The following is a 9,528-nucleotide window of genomic DNA, read 5'->3' on the forward strand; positions in this document are numbered from 1 at the left end:
TATCTGCTTCATTTATGTAAGATAACTAAACATAAAAGGTAGCAATCAACCTCAACTCTATCCTTTAAAAGGAAGGATGGGAGGTAGTGGGACATGTACCCGGTTCCTTTTGTAAGTTTTTTTTTGTTGGCACTGCCGACAATTTCTGACTATAAAAACCCATTTTATATTTTAGTCCCCAGCTCCCAGCAACGGGTCAAAGGCTCCTGCTCACTCTTTTCAGTTGAAGCAACATTTCCGTCAATTTGGCCTACTGCATTTGCTGCTCCCAATGCGCTCTCCTCTACATTGGGGAGACTGAATGCAGGCCAGGTGACCGCCTTGCGGAGCACCTTCCCTCCGTCTGCAAGCGTGATCCCAACATTCCTGCCGCTTGCCGTTGCAACTCAGCCTCTTGCACTCATGGCCGCCCTTGGCCTGCTGAGATGCTCCGGTGAAGCCAAATATTAAATGGGTGATCAACACCTCATCTTCCAATCGACCACGTTGCAGCCTTCTCTACTCAACATTGGATTTTCTTCAAATTAATTTATGGGATGTGAGCATCGTTGGTTAGGCCAGCATTTATTGCCCATCCCTAGGTGCCCCTCAGAAAGTGGTGGTAAGCTGCCTTCTTGAACCGCTGCAATCCTTGACACCCACTGTGCTGTTAAGGACAGAGTTCCAGGGTGTTGCCCCAGCGACAGTGAAGGAACGCCGATACATTTCTGAGTCAGGGTGGTGAGTGCCTTGGAGGCAAACCTCCAGGTGGTGGGGTTCCCAGGTATCTGCTGCTCTTGTCCTTCTAGATGGTGGTGGTTGTGGTTTGGAAGGTACTGTTGGAGGAAGCTTGGTGAGTTACAGCAGTGCACCTTGTAGATGGTACACATGGCTGTCGCTGTTCATCGGTGGTGGAGGGTTTGAATGTTTGTGGAGGGGGAGCAATCAAGCGGGGCTGCTTTGTCCTGGGTGGTGTTGAGCTCCTTGAATGTTGTTCGAGCTGCCAGGCAAATCTCAGGCAAATGGAGAGTATTCCATTCCACTCCTGGCTTGCGCCTTGTAGATGGTGGACAGGTTTTGGCAGGTCAGGAGGTGAGTTACTCTCTGTGGGATTCCTAGCCTTTGACCTTCCCTGGTAGCCACAGTATTAATATGGCTAGTCCAGTTCAGTTTCTGATCATTGGTAACCTTCAGGATGTTGATTGCGATGGATTCAGTGATGGTAATGCCATTGAATGTCAAAGTGCGATGGTTAGATCCTCTCTTGCAGGAGATGGTCATTGCCTGGCACTTGCGTGGCGCGAATGTAACTTGCCACTTGTCAGCCCCAAGCCTGGATATTGTCCAGGTCTTGCTGCATCTGTACACAGACTGCTTCATTACCTGAGGAGTTGCGAATGGTGCTGAACATTGTGCAGACATCTGCACATCCCCACTTCTGAACTTCTGATGGAAGGGAGGTCATTGATGAAGCAGCTGAAGATGGCTGGGCCGAGGACACTACCCTGAGGAACTCCTGCAGTGATGTCCTGGAGCTGAGATGGTTGACCTCCAACCACCGCAGCCATCTTCCTTTGTGTCAGGTATGACTACAACAAACGGAGAGTTTTCCCCCTAATTCCAATTGACTATAGTTTAGCTGGGGCTCCTTGATGCCATCTGAGGCAATGTAACCAGCGTTCCCAGTCATTGTACTGACCTCTTTAAACCACGCAGTGTCCAAAATGTAAATCAGGTAAATCAAGTCTATACAGATTTATCATGTATATTGCATGTTGCGCGTTGAGTTCGAATCCCGGCCATGGGTCACCGTTTCTGCGTGGGTTTCACCCCCACAACCCAAAGATGTGCAGGGTGGGTGGATTGGCCATGCTAAATTGCCCCTTAATTGGGAAAAAAACGATTGGGCACTCTAAATTAAAAAAAAAATGGTTGTATGTTGCGGCAATTGAAAATAAGTTTTGTAAGTGACTAATATTGTGTGAAATTCTCCGACCCCCCCTCTCGCAGGGCCGAAGTCCCGCCGCTGGGAGGTGTCTCCCGCCGCCGTGGTTTAAACCACTTCTGGTGGCGGCGGGATCGGCGGCGCGAGCGGACCCCTGGGGTTCTGGGGGGTGCGGGGCGATCGGACCCCGGGGGGTGCCCCCACGGCGGCCAGGCCCGCGATCGGGGCCCACCGATTGGCGGGCGGGCCAGTGCCGTGGGGGCACTCTTTTTCTTCTGCCGCTGCCACGGCCTCCACCATGGCGGAGGCGGTAGAGAATCCGCTAGCGCGCATGCGCCGGTGGTGACATCAGCGGTAGCTGATGCACCGGCGCATGCGCGAACCGGCGAAGGCCTTTCGGCCAGCCCCGACGCCGGCCAGCCGGCGTCAATAGCCGTTGTGCCGGTTTTGGCGCCAGTCGGCGTGGTACCAACCGCTCTGGCTCGGGCCGAGCCCCTCAATGTGAGGGCTTGGCCCCCAAAGGTGCGGAGGCCCGACACCGGAGTGATTGGCGCCACTCCGCGACGCCGGAACGCCCCGCCGGGTAGGGGAAAATCCCGCCCTATGTTAAGTGTTACGTATTCAGAGTTTTATAGGAAAGAGTGTAATAATGAAATTAAATTGTGATTTTTTTAAAACAAGTTTACAGTGTTATTGCCTCATATTTTGAACAGTACTGGACTGCTTTACGATGTCAGAAGATAGCTATTTTGTGGTCAGAGTAGCTATTGTGACATCAGTGGTGGTGGATACAGTGAACTCTCACTTCACATCTCACTGTGAAAACACTCTCACTTGCGCTGTAATGTTGGTGCACAGATGGGCTGTTCATCTTTTGGTTTCATTTCAGTGCCTGGACACCTTTCTGCATTGTTTCTTTCATTACACCGACAGACTCCTGAGTTGTTACTCACAATGCTTTGAGCAGCTCGTCAACTGTGGCTTGCACAGTATTGATCGTGGTGTTGATTGCTACCTCTCCTGTTTGGGGAATCTGTTCAGTTGCTACGTTCAGTTTGTAACCTGCCTGCTTGCCTGTTACATTCATTGCATCGAGAGCCTTTTTAACTGCTACATTCGGTGTGTATGCAGCCTACTTGATTCTTACTTTCACTGTCTTGCCTGCCTAGTCCACTGTTACCTGCATACATATAGCTATCTAATCAATGTTTGATGCTACTCATTGGGCTCGCAATGCCATGCTCGAAGGACTGAGAAACAGACCCACAAGTTTTGCTGCAAAATGTCCCCACAGCTGCTACAGGTTTGGCAGGCCTTAACAATAAAAACAGCCTGGATCAAGTGTTCCCACACCTGAGGTGTCATTCAGCGTGGCGAAAATGTAGCAGTGATTGCAACGACAGGCCGGTAAACTAAATTGCCTTTCATTTAATTGTTAGTACATTTTCCGGCACTATTTATATGCTATTTCTTTTTTTATTTGACCGTGCATCCCTAATGTGCCGTAATGTTCAGTGTGTCTAATGTGCTGTTATGATCCCTGCATTGTCCGACAACTTTTAACAAGAGATGTGGGCGGGATTCTCTCAGCCCGGGGCTGGGCCCGAGAATCCCCGCGACCATTGCGAATCGCGCCACGCCGCCCCGACGCGGCACGTGATTCTCACTGGAGAATCGGCACCATTGGCGCTGGCATGGTTGGCGCGGCACTGGTCAGGGGCCGCTCTATGCAGCTAACCCGCCGATTCTCGGCCCGGGATGGGAATCCCCTCAGTTGAAACTCATTTATCCAAATCTATTGTCTTTTTTAAAATTTAGAGTACCCAATTAATTTTTTCCAATTAAGGGGCAATTTAGCGTGGCCAATCCACCTAACCTGCACATCTTTGGGCTGTGGGGGCGAAACCCACGCAAACAGGGGAGAATGTGCAAACTCCACATGACCCAGAGCCAGGGTCGAACCTAGGACCTTGGCGCTGTGAGATAACAGGGCTAACCCACTGTGCCACCGTGCTGCCATCCAAACTTATTGTAAGCCTTAAGGAGGTGATGTGATGTCGGCAAGGTTTGAATATTCAGTAAGGAGGAAACTCATGGCGGAGGGGTGGTCAGTAGGTGATTAAAATGTTTGTAAATCTGTTAAAATTTTCACCCCCTCTGTGGGCATGGACCTCATTGAATCACCGGTGAGGGACAAGGAAAATCAGGAAACAAGATCTCATTGGCGAGAATCCTGCTTTCCAATTCTCCCGAGATTTTGAGCTTGTGTCATTGATCTCACTGACGGCGGACATAGGTGTAAAATCGGCCCATGCTCCCAGCCAAAACATAAGCCTGTGCTTTAAAGTTCCAAGCTCCTCCAGTCTTTCACAGGATTCCTTCTCCTTGAGCCCCCAAGGTGAATCTGCCAATGACCTTTTAAACAAACTCAGTCAATTCAGCCCTTTGAGCATAATCGGATGGCCCTCCAGTCACAAGGTGACTCCGGCGTCTTCACCCTTTCACAAATCGTGGCCAGAATGTTATGCCCCCCTCCCCATTGCCCCCCCCCCCCCCCCCCCCCCCCCCACAAGCGGATTCTGAGGTGGTAGTGGGGGAGGTGGAGGGGGGAGTCAAGTGCAATGTTACGTCGACAGACTCCCCCTGGGATTAGGCTCACGCCGATCCAGATGCCATTTTACAATGGGGTGTGAAGGGCCTTAGATGGGAAACCCGCCCTATTAAGGCCATTAAGTGGCCACTTGTTTCTTTGAATCAGGAACCTGGTCGCACCAACACTGCTTGAAAAAGTCAGTCAGGTTTCCTGCTTCTGATCACGAACCAGGGATATTCCTCCTGGAAATTGTGTTTGTGTGTATGTGTGTATTTGTGTGCACGCATGTATACACATGTATCTGGTCACATACCAAGGCTACCAGGATTCCAGTATCTGGTCTGCTGTGGAAATGACCATAAAGTAAAAGACCATCCCAGCTGGTTGTAGTTGCTGTCAGTAACGCAATTGGCTGGGAACATCCCCTACTTGTAGAGTTATGCTCGTCGGTCAGGAATCCCCATGTGGAACTGTTCACCAATACCAATCGGATTTTACTTTTGAAGCAGTACACGTCACGTTTACTAATTTGTGCCAAAAGAAAAAAAAAAGATGTATACACATGTATATGTGTGTACGTTAAGGACAGAGTCAGGCTTAGCTGTGATGCCTTCTATGGCCAATTAGCCTGCTGAATACGCACTATTTGATTCACGCATCAAGAACATTGCACATCCGGTCGGGTATTGCACTGAGAGTTGGTGTCATTTATCAACTCAAATCTTGGCATCAATAGGCTAGCCAGGAGAAGAGAGATATTTCTTAGGCCCTCTGTCCTAACTGGTTTGTGGATTCATCTGGCCTGATCCTGTGGAGAACTAATTTCATGATGCCTACTTTAAACTTTAGCAAATAAAGAGCTCGTTTTGGTTGTAATTATTTCAAAGCTGTATGAAATAAAATGTGACTGTCTCCCCACTTTTTCACGGTCAGCTCACACATTGGATTACAAAAAAAATCATTGTTATGTCTAAAGGTCTCTTGTAAACCTCGCCTCTGCTTTTAGCAAGCACATTGCCGTGTACCCATCTGGAAGAAGATTAATAAGACCAGCTTCTGATTGGAATTATTGTGCGAGTTTATGTATCGGAGTTGAAGAGTACCAGTAGGTTGCTCTGAGAATTTTTCCTGCTTTTCTCTCCTGCCGCCTTTTGAGAAAAGAATTGTTCTGTCGTGCGACCGAGTAATAAATATCTGCTGCTGCTTGAGTGATTCTAACTTGCAATGTGTAGGAATAATCTACTGCATAAAACATAGGTAACAAGTTGTTATCTATTTCTTTGCAGTCCTGTGCTGAGAAAATAATTGTACTATCCTCGCTTTTATTGAAATGAATACATGGAGAAATACCAATGCTAGCTCAAACTTGGTTGAAAAACTATTTCAACCAAATCAATCTACATTAACATTTTTTCTTAAGGATGATTGTACACTTCCAATCTATACTTTATATTGTCAAAATATCATTACTCGTTGATTGTTGGACTTCGCAACTTACATCAATTATTGATCTAGTTTGTTCCAGGAACATCTCCTAAGGGAGGTCTTGCTGAAAAAGGCTCTTGAAAAACCATTTCACCTCATTCCTCTGGAGAACTAACTCTGGCATCTTCCCGTGCCAGCTCTTTGCTGTTTTTTTTGTTAAAAAAAGATAAAGCTGGGCCTTAACTGCTTCCTGATAACTCATTCAAATTGAAGTTGACCCTCCGCATAAAGAAAGACTTCCTGACATCTGTCCTAAATTGACCCTCTGCTGCCCTGAATCTATGCCCTCTTGTGCTGCTCCCGGAATATCTAAAAGCATAATTTCAGCTTCGCTTTGCGTGACCATTAAGAACTTTCCCTGCCACTGCCCCTTTTGAAATGATCCGCTCTGAGGTAGAACTACCCCAGCTATCTCAGTGTCTCCGGCATTGAAAATCGGATTTGCTGCTCTCTTTTTTATATTGCCCCTTGGACCTTTTGATCCTTTACGTAGCAGTAAATGGTGCTGTGCTTGAGGTAATTGCTGTCATGTACATCAACATGCACAGTGGACATGGCACCATGAGATGGAATTAATTTGGACGATGTAAAAATTGCACGCATTTGTCCAATATCTTTGCAACGATTTTCATAGAATAGAAAATAATTCCTAGAGTGCAGAAGGAGGCCATTTGGCCCATCAAGTCTGCACTGACCCTCTGAAAGTGCACTCTATGTAGGCCCACACCCTGCCCTACCCCCCGTAACCCCATAACCCATCTAGCCCACCCATCTTTGGCTACTCAGGGGCAATTTAGCACGGCCAACTCACCTAACCTGCACGTCTTTGGACTGTGGGAGGAAACCGGAGAGCCCGGAGGAGACCCACGCAGACACGGGGAGAACGTGCAGACTCCACACAGACAGTGACCCAAGGCCGGATTTGAACCCGGGTCCCTGACGCTGTGAGGCAGCAGTGCGAACCACTGTGCCACCATGCTGCCCAAAAATCACCGGGAATCAAATCCGGGCCGTGGTGATGAGAGCGCTGCATCCTAACCAGGGAAAATGATTTGGATGCAAGGTCCCGGAACTGAAGGTCATGCAATCCCGCTGCGGCAGCATTGGTCGTCTGTTCCTTAAGCATATTTTTCACCAGGGGCTGAGATTAGTATTAACTTTCACTTCACCCTGCAGATTTATATGGTTAGTGACTTTTCGATGTTCATTATTCAGCAATAATATTAGGTTGCAGCATGCTCTGACAGATCAGTTCAAGAAATAGGAATAGTATCAATCAAGTGTGACAAGTTCCACAGAGATGGTTGAATGCAAACACTTGCAAGATATTCCACCACGCACGTACTGGTTCTACAGTCCTATTGAAGGAAAAAAGGTCAGTTTAGGTTGCTTTGGTTGCTAACAGTTCCGAAATAGAACTGAAGGATCACTCTTCTGCAACAGTAATAACTTGCAGCAAAAACGTTCCAATTGTGTTTGACAGAGGAGGAATCAGATAAAACTAGATGATAAGGCAAAGGAATAGGTACCTGGAGAATGGCTAAAAAGTGTGGGCGGGATTCTCTGTTTCTGCGGCTACGTGCCGGCTCGAACAGAAAATCTGGGGGAGTTCAACGACGGGCAATTCGGCGCAAATCCCTCACTGATTCCGGTACAGGTGAGGGGCTAGCACCGGCGCCGCATGGAATGCCCACGAACTTACGGCCCACCCCCTGGCCGCCCCCCACCGGCCCCCCAGTCCTAGCAGACGGCCCCCTGGCCAGCGGCACTGAGACCACATGTGCCCCGTGCCATCGGGAACTCGGCCCATCGGGGATGGAGAATTGCAGGTGGGCTGGCCAATGAGGTGCCAACGGCCTTGCGACTGTGCATGGCGAGCGTCAGGATGACGCCGATTTGGAGGGGGCGGAGAATCGCAAACCGGCGTCAAAATGGCACCGGCGCGGAATCGATTCTCCGCCCGATCGCTGATCACGATTTTGGCGTCGGGCAAAGGAGAATCCCGCCCTTTTTTAGGAAACCACTATGAGGAGAAGTAGAGGTGCAGGGGTGTTTTTGATAGAATAGGCCCAGAGGGTGTGTGTGGAGCTAGCTATCAATCTAAGATAGGCATCAGAAATCAAATGGGGAACTCAGAGGGAACCTCTTTACCCAAAGGTTGGTAAAAATGTGCAGCTCGAGGCACCAAACTAGCTGCAGTTTTATTAAAACAGCTGAAATTGGATGGGATCACATCAAATGAGCATTTCTGATAAGATTGGCTTGGAAGTCCACCACTTCTGAGTAACTAACTGTAAACGGCTTTAAACAACTAAACATAACCATTTATTGGTCTCATGGAGTACGCATTCAGTTTCTGAGTAAATTGTACATTCTCTGGTCATTCCAGCTTTTAAAACGTACCTCATGCCTTTGTGCCTGAAAAAAGAATCTAATTTGGAGAGTCTCTTTGATAGGCCGCATTGGCTTCAATTGTTGGAAGCTCACCTCGATGATTCATTAAATCTTGGAGTGTGACCAGATTTGTTTGGGGGGGGGTCATTTTCTTACCGGTGTCTTTTAAGCCAGCCCAAACATTTTTGAACATTTATTTTTTTGCTGTCTTCATTTTCCAGATGTCAGCGACCCGGACACTGTGAAGCCACTGCGATAAGGGCTCTAACAGCAGGCTTTGGAAACGAACAGATTGGGCCAGAACAGTAGCGCCGAGTGACATGTTGTAATTTTGAATTGGGCTTTCAAAAGGCGTCTGCGATAGCAAAAAAATAAACACCCGACCGCTGAACATTATGGCACCATCCATGTTAAAGATCTCTCTTTGATTATGCTCACTTACTGACCTTAGGGATGTGAATCGATTGATCATAAGAGCCTGGACATCTCTTTAGGCAATAGTCACAGGTAAACGCTTAACACGAGCCTTTCTTTGCTATTTCAGTCTGGCATTAACCCATTTATGCGAAATTGGTTTGTGCCTCTGCTGGAAAAGGAATTTCACTCATCGGCATTGAGTATTCCATAGAATCATAGAATCCCTACAGTGCAGAAGGAGGCCATTCAGCCCATTGAGTCTGCACCGACCCTCTGAAAGAGCACCCTCCGCCCTATCCCTGTAACCCTGTAACCCCACCTAATCTTTGGACACTAAGGGGGCAATATAACACGGCCAATCCACCTAACTTGTACATCTTTGGACTGCTGAATTTTCTGAAGATCGGCAACAGTCACGTCTAGCTCCCCGATTACAAGAAAGGTCCTTCTGCATATTGATTTCAATCTTACAGATTACATGCCCTGCTGGCTTCCAGTTACAACACAGTTAAATGAAACCAGTGTCTTCCAGCCATCCTTCCTGCCAACCTTTGCTAACCCTTTGGATGAATCTTTCTTTATAACATTCCTGACAAAAGCACATTCATATGCGTTCCCACATCTCGACGGTGCCTCATTCACCGGCCTGCAATTTGTCACAAGTGCCCGACGTCACAAGATATGTATTCCCGTGCTTACAGCACTGCGCTCGGAG

The 9,528-nt window shown here is 48.0% G+C and overlaps 1 long non-coding RNA gene across 1 annotated transcript; it reads left to right on the forward strand.

Moving 5' to 3' along the window:
• The first annotated feature begins 2,751 nt into the window (after nt 1-2,751).
• Nucleotides 2,752-8,800, forward strand: LOC119972968. The gene is made up of 2 exons (XR_005462203.1): nt 2,752-3,331; nt 8,618-8,800. It is a non-coding gene; the product is annotated as an uncharacterized LOC119972968 (long non-coding RNA).
• The last annotated feature ends 728 nt before the right edge of the window (nt 8,801-9,528 follow it).

The sequence above is a fragment of the Scyliorhinus canicula genome, chromosome 10 (assembly GCF_902713615.1).
Source record: "Scyliorhinus canicula chromosome 10, sScyCan1.1, whole genome shotgun sequence".
NCBI classification, from domain to species: Eukaryota; Metazoa; Chordata; class Chondrichthyes; order Carcharhiniformes; family Scyliorhinidae; genus Scyliorhinus; species Scyliorhinus canicula.